We start from the raw sequence: 8,203 nt of genomic DNA, 5'->3' as shown, positions 1-8,203 counted from the left end.
ATATCATGCTGGAGCCACCACAGAGCATCAGAGTTTAGGGTACAGGGATGCAGGAAGAGAATGTCGGCCTACAGGGCAACAGTGAAAGATTTTAGCATCCACCGAGGAGACGGGATGAACCATTTTGAGACTCTGCCAGGGGTAGGTGGGCTTTTATAGGGTGAGATTAAGATGACTTTGCTTGTATTGTTTTCTCTAGTGGGTGTCTAAACTACTATTAATAAGATCCATAGTTTTGGTTGTATTCTCCAAGGTTGCAGTGGAAATCAGAAAGCTATAAGACAGTTGAGTCTGGCTAAGTAAGAAAATTACCAATTATACTCAGAAAAGAGGAAGCAGTATGAGACCATTAGTTAAGTGCTACAAATATGACTTCCTTTAGTTGAGCATTTCTATTTCATTTATTGTTAAAAATGTCTTTTGAAGTCTCAAGATGAAAAATCACTTAGAAGCAGAAATTTTTAGGGCTTCCCTGGTGGCGCAGTGGTTGAAAACCCGCCTGCCAATACAGGGGACACAGGTTAAAGCCCTGGTCCGGGAAGATCCCACATGCCGCGGAGCAACTAAGCCTGTGCGCCACAACTACTGAGACTGCGCTCTAGAGCCCGCAAGCCACAACTACTGAAGCCCATGCGCCTAGAGCCCGTGCTCCGCAACAAGAGAAGCCACCGCAATGAGAAGCCCGTGCACCGCAAAGAAGAGTAGCCCCCACTCACCACAACTAGAGAAAAGCCCGCACGCAGCAATGAAGACCCGACACAGTCAAAAATAAATTAATTAGGGCTTCCCTGGTGGCGCAGTGGTTGAGAGTCCGCCTGCCGATGCAGGGGACACGGGTTCGTGCCCCGGTCCGGGAAGATCCCACATGCTGCGGAGCGGCTGGGCCCGTGAGCCATGGCCGCTGAGCCTGTGCGTCCGGAGCCTGTGCTCCACAATGGGAGAGGCCACAACAGTGAGAGGCCCGTGTACCGCAAAGAAAAAAAAAAAAATTAATTAATTAATTAAAAAAACACTTTAAAAAAGAAATCATTTTTAACAGAGTCAATGATTAAGCCTGCGGGTGCTAACAAAGCCTTTTGTTACAAGAGTCTGGTATATAAGATGGTATTCTCTGTAGTATATTTTTTCTATAGATCTAAAGGACTAATCATTTCAGCAAAGGCTGGAACTCTAAAGCACTAGAATTTGTTTTGATCATATATTGCATTACTGTTAAATGCCCAGGCGATAGATGTTATCCATTCTGTCTTCCTGGAATATTAAATTGATGGAATAATTGTGAATTTTTGTAGAATGTTCATCTGTTTGATGTTACACTGTCTGGTGTGTGCATTTAAAAGTGACCTTCTGTGCACTCACATTATGGATACTGCCCAGTAATATTCTGTTTGCTTAGAGGGAAGAAGGAGGACACCACTATATGCTCCAATTTTTTTTTTTTAACTTTTTTAAAAATACATTTATTTATTTATGACTGCATTGGGTCTTCATTGCTGCACACAGGCTTTCTCTAGTTGTGGCAAGTGGGGGCTACTGTTTGTTGTGGTGCACGGGCTTCTTATTGCGGTGGCTTCTCTTGTTGCGGAGCATGGGCTCTAGGCACACGGGCTTCAGTAGTTGTGGCATGCAGGCTCGTAGTTGTGGCTCGTGGGCTCTAGAGTGCATGCTCAGTAGTTGTGGCGCACAGGCTTAGTTGCTTCGTGGTATGTGGAGTCTTCCCGGACCAGGGCTGGAACCCGTGTCCCCTGCATTGGTAGGCGGATTCTTAACCACTGCGCCACCAGGGAAGTTCCTATATGCTCCTAGTTTATCTCCAGGTTTCTCCTGTTTTTCTGGAACTGGGGGTTAGTGCACTGGGTTAACCCAATTCCGGTCTTTCAACATTTTCCTGTTGGCAGGCTATAATCAGAGTCAACCTGCCTGCATCTCCAAAAACTGCTCTGATTATCCTCACCTCCCAAAGGAACAGAAACAAGACACTTTAGGGTTTTGAGGATTTTATACAATTCACCTATCAAGTTTCTATCGATAGAGCTACTACCTAGCTAGTGAGCTAGTCTTTGAGGAGCTGCCTTGTTAGAACTTCAGGGATATTATACTAAATGGCTAAGACAAATCACTTGGAAAAATATCCTTAACACATAATTTTATGGCCAGACTAAATATCTGTTCTATGAATAGTCCAAAGGAGATAAGACAGTGGGGAGAGGAAGATTAGAGAAAGAATGAGAGATGAAGCAAAGGGAGACAGAGAGGAAGTTTAAATCAAGTTGATTTATGGGATATCCTCCCTATCTTGAGGACTTAGGAAGCCTTAGGAAAAAACAAGCAAACTGGATTATTATAATACACTTTTGTACATGTATTAATGAACTGTGGTTCTTAGAATTATTGGCTGGGCCCCATAAATAAGTCCATTAGAAAATGCAGTTGTAACTGCATTTGTTGTCACTCATTTGATTACTGTGAGATCCCACCTCCCTACAAGAGACCAAGAAAAAGATGGGGCTGCTGTCATGGAAAAACATTTGACACACATCCCAAGTGTCACATTATTCTGTACTGAGCTGTATCTGCAAATCTGTGGGCCTGTGGAATATTAGGTGTTCTAGTTCACAGATGTCCCTCTATCACCCTCCATTTAAAGAGACATAAAGAGAGGGGGGAGGGAGAGGGATGGACTAGAAGTTTGGGGTTAGTTGATGCAAACTATTACATTTAGAATGGGTAAACAACAAGGTCCTACTGTATAGCACAGGGAACTATATATATCCAATCTCCTGGGATAAACTATAATGGAAAAGAATATTTAAAAAAAGAATATATATGTGTACAACTGAGTCACACTGCTGTACAGCAGAAATTAGCACAACAGTGTAAATCAACTATACTTCAATTTAAAAAAATTATCACACACACACACACACACACAAATAAAGAAACATAGAGAGGGATGTAAGAGAAAAGGAGAATTGGGAATTCCCTGGCAGTCCAGTGGTTAGGGCTCCATGCTTCCACTGCAGGGGGCATGAGTTTGATCCGTGGTTGAGGAACTAAGATCCAGCATGCCACATGGCATGGCAAAAAAAAAAAAAGGAAAGAAAAAAGGAGGATCAAATGAAGATTGAACCCCAAACTCCTCCTACCCCAACTTCTCTTCCCATCTTCACACTAAGCCTAGATTGGACTTAGGTTCTCCATGGTTGTGACCAGAGCACAAAACACACGCTTTGCTTTCTTCATGGAGCTTTGTTCTACATGCATAATCCACATGCTGGCACAGCTCACGTTCCCTATTTGTTTAGCTGTTCCCTATGGTTGGTGATTTGTTGTTGCCAATTCTCCCTTGCTATCGTTCCATAAACAGCTTGGTGTACATATATATATATATATATATATATATATATATATATATATATATATTTTGGCGTACATTTTTTGCCACCTCCTCCCCATACACATATATTTTCTCCTGTTATTCCTAAAATTGTTCCAGAATGTGAGCTATTTGATAACACTTGCAGTAGTTGGCCATACAATATTTTGGAAAGAATGTTTCACGCCCAAAGCAATGTTTGTCGTTTAAAATTTTTGCTGATATAATAGAGATGTAATGAGGTCTTACCTGTTTTAATTTATTTCATTACCTGCTAATGAGGCTATGAATTTTTCCATGTGTATTTCTACTTTTTTGCTTCATTCTGTCAACACATTTTTTTTTTCTTTGTGGTACACGGGCCTCTCATTGCTGTGGCCTCTCCTGTTGCGGAGCACAGGCTCCGGACGCGCAGGCTTAGCAGCTATGGCTCACGGGCCCAGCCGCTCTGCAGCATGTGGGATCTTCCCAGACCGGGGCACGAACCCGCGTCCCCTGCGTCGGCAGGCGGACTCTCAACCACTGCACCACCAGGGAAGCCCAAACACACATATTTGATAAACAATTATAATAGTAATAGAAAAGAGTTTTATTCAAGCCAAACTGAGGACTACAGCCTGGAAGATACAGATTTAAGAAGCACCTGAATTGTGTTCCATCAGACTACAAAATAGGGGAGGCTCGTATAGGCAAAAACCGCAAAGCTACATATGTTGTTTGTCAAGAACCACAATTGAGGACTTCCCTGGTGGCGCAGTGGTTAAAAATCTGCCTGCCAATGCAGGGGACACGGGTTTGAGCCCTGCTCCGGGAAGATCCCACATGCCGTGGAGCAACTAAGCCCGTGCACCACAACTACTGAGCCTGTGCTCTACAGCCCGTGTACCACAACTACTGAAGCCCGCGTGCCTAGAGCCCATGCTCTACAACAAGAGAAGCCACCGCAATGAGAAGCCCACGCACTGCAACGAAGGGTAGCCCCACTCTCCAAAACTAGAGAAAGCCCGCGTGCAGCAAAAGACCCAATGCAGCCAAAAATAAAAAAAATTAAAAAAAGAACTACAATTGAAGCTGGCAAGAAGTAAGAGTGCTTTTTAAGTATGGACTGGTTGGGGTCCAAAATAGTTGCAAAGTTACAAGGGGAAACGTTGGACCATTAGGTTGCAGCTGGCAGCTACTAGCAGATACTGTTTTGAAAATGGCTTGTGGTATCCTTGAGTTTGATACAGTTCAGAAAATTCAGGGTCTCAATGATGCAGGCACATGTCTGAAACTACATCTCAATCGCCACCCGGCTCTATTTTTCTTTTAATATTTATTTTTTAATTTATTTTGGCTGCGCTGGATCTTTACTTGCAGCATGCAGGCTTCTTAGTTGCAGCATGCATGCAGGATTTAGTTCCCCAAACAGGGATCGAACCCAGGCCCCTTGCACTAGGAGAATGGAGTCTTACCCACTGGACCACCAGACAAGTCCCACCTGGCTGTATTTTGGATATCTGAACCACAGTTTTATATCTTGTCAGAACAAAGAAGAAACATCAAACATGACAGAGGTACATTCCTTCAAGGTTTCAAAAGGGACAGATTAGCATGCACACAGCTAGTTAGCATGACCTTGGTGTCTGGGAAGAGAACTTCATCTTCAAAGGAGTACCAGCACTGGCATCGTGGGGGCGGGGAAGGGGGGGCACTTATCCCTATCTTCAAAGTGGAATTCTAAACAATCTGGTAACTGCATTCCTTTTTCTTTTTTCAAATGGTTAAAGCAGGGCTTCCCTGGTGGCACAGTGGTTGAGAGTCCGCCTGCCGATGCAGGGGATACGGGTTCGTGCCCTGGTCCGGGAAGATCCCACATGCCGCAGAGCGGCTGGGCCCGTGATCCATGGCCGCTGAGCCTGCGCGTCCGGAGTCTGTGCTCCGCAACGGGAGAGGCCACAACAGTGAGAGGCCCGCGTACCGCAAAAAAAAAAAAAAAAAAAAGGTTAAAGCAGATGTATAATGTATGTTTGACAGGCCATAAGACAGGCCTATTCTAGTTAGTATAAAGGTCAAGCCAAATCACGTATAAGCCAGAATGACTTCCCTATACTTCAACATGTGAAAATTGCTTCAATCAAGTCTATAAAAATGGTACAGGTCCTTTAACTACTTGCCATGTGGACTCTAGATTTTGAACTTAGTTGTCTGTAGTACTTCTTCATAAATATTTTACATACTAAGCAGTTGTATTTGTAGGACATAATTTTCCCTGTCTGGCGGTCTTTTTTAATTGAGATATAATTCTCATAGCATAAAATTCACCCTTTTAAATACACAACTAAGTGGTTTTTAGTATATCCACAATGTGTACAAACATCACCACTAATTCCGGAACATTTTTATCACCCACAAAACAAACCCTGCACTGCTTAGCATTCACTTGCTATTCCTCTCTGCCCCCGGCCCCTGGCTACCACTAACCTTTTTATCTCTATGGATTTGCCTATTCTGGACATTTCACATAAGAATCACACAAAGTCTTGTGTCACTGGGTTCTCTGGCTTAGCACAATGTTTCGAAGTTCATCCATGTTGCAGCATGTATCACTGCTTTGTTCCTTTTTTACTGCTAATAACCCATTATATGGATATACTATATCTTGTTAATCTGTTCAATAGACCGGTTGTTTCTACTTTTCAGCCATTATGAATAATGCTGCTCTTCAGGTACAAGTTTTCACTTCTCTTGGGTTTATACCTAGGAATGGAATTGCTGGATCCTATAGTAAGTAAATCTATGTTAACATTTTGAAAGACTGCCAAACTGTTTCCAAAGTGGCTAAGCATCTTTTCATTCTTTTTCTTTCCTTCCTTCCCTTCCTCCCTTTCTCTTTCTTTCTGCCACACTGCATGAAGGGGCATGCAGGATCTTAGTTCCCCAACCAGGGAGGGAACCCATGCCCACTGCAGTGGAAGCACAGACTCCTAACGACTGAAACACCAGGGAATTCCCATTATGCATCTTTTCAAATGTTAATGATCATTTAGTTTTCCTCCTCTTTGGAATGACTTCATAGCTTTTGCCTTAGTCTTTGGTCAGTTAGCAGGAGCTCTTTGAATGCCGGGAATGCCTTAGTCTTTATCTGGTTTATCTTCTACAATTATGTCCCAGTCTACTGCTTGATTTTATTGTTTTCTAAAGTTTTTTTTTTAAATACAGTCACACAAGCTTATATTTTACTTTAAGGCACCTCAGTTTCCTATTTCGCCTCAATATTAAACTTAACCTTCTCTTAAGCATTCTTTCATTGGCTATTAAATTCCATCTTTTTGTATGTAGTGTAAAGACAAGAGCCTTTTTTCCCAGAAGAATCATTTCTGCTAGCACCAAGTTAAATGCTATCCTTGCATACAGGTCGACATATATTCAGATCAATTTTGGCTATACTGTTCTATTTATTCACGTGTAGTTCAAACTACACTGCTTTGATTAAAGAAGGTTTTTTTTTTGTAATTTTGATGTCTGGAAAGACAGGTATTCGTTTTGTTTTTTAAGTTTTGTTGCCACACAGTTTTTTCTTTCTTTCTTTCTTTTTTATTTTATTGATTGATTGACTGCTGTGTTGGGTCTTCGTTGCTGCGCGAGAGCTTTCTCTAGCTGTGCTGAGCAGGTGCTATGCTTCATTGCGGTGTGTGGGCTTCTCATTGCGCTGTCTTCTCTTGTTGAGGAGCACGGCCTCTAGGCACAAGGACTTCAGTAGTTGTGGCTCAGGGGCTCTAGAGCGCAGGCTCAGTAGCTGTGACACACGGGCTTAGGTGCTCCGCCGCATGTGGGATCTTCCCGGACCAGGGCTCAAATCCGTGTCCCCTGCATTAGTAGGTGGACTCTTAACCACTGCGCTACCAGGGAAGCCCCTGCCACACGGTTTTGACACTACTCTCTTTATAACATGTTTTAGATCACAGCTGAGTGAGTCACCTACAGTTACCGTTAATAAACACAACTCATTTTCACTTTAGTCATCCTACCTGAGGCTGGCGTTTACATAGAATAAGGCAATCCCTGCTCTTGTGTGGCCCCAATTCCTGATCACTGCCTCACTGGAAAATGAACCGAGTATGGGAACAATGCAGAAAGAAAAGACGAATTGAGGACGGTAACGGAGATGGACAGCTAGAATTCCTGAGAAAATAAGATGGCCGGTCCAGACCTCTGTGTAGAAGTTGGTCAATAGAGGAGGGGAGCTTCGCCCGGCTCTGACCGAAGGGCCGCCCCTGCCGAAAGGGACGGCTGTAACAGGACCCTAGAACCGACAAAAACCACAACCTACCACCACCTCGCCGCCACCGCAATTTTTTAATAGACCCAAGGGTCTGGGGCGGAAACTGCGTCGGCCTCTCACAGACCTTCCGGTCCGTCAGACGTCCCGCTTCCGGTCGAGCCCCGGCCCTGCTCCGCCCCAACCGCGGCGCCTGGCGATCTCCCATTGGCTGTTTAGCACCGAACTACATTTCCCAGTAGCCCTTGCAGCTAAACCGTCCGTACCTGGAGTGGTGCCAACCTGTCTTGGAGGGTTTGAGCCAGCCTTCTGCTTTCCATCTCCCAGGTACAGCCGCAGAGAGAGTGGCTGCTGCCAACCTGACCTCCCTGCGTCCCTGAGAGCTCCGCCGGCCGGCCTCGAGCCTCGCCTTCCCAAGCGCAGACCGCTCGCTCCAAGCGAGGAGACCAGGCTTCCGCACCGGAAACGGGGCACCGGGCGTGACGTCACTGCTGCCTAGGCGCCCGGCCTCCCAGAAGGCACCGCGTCCCTGCCGTCCTCCCCAAGTGACGGCGGCGCACGCCAGT

The sequence above is a fragment of the Delphinus delphis genome, chromosome 15, assembly GCF_949987515.2.
Source record: "Delphinus delphis chromosome 15, mDelDel1.2, whole genome shotgun sequence".
Classification (NCBI taxonomy): domain Eukaryota; kingdom Metazoa; phylum Chordata; class Mammalia; order Artiodactyla; family Delphinidae; genus Delphinus; species Delphinus delphis.
Note: the sequence above shows the minus strand (reverse complement) of the source record.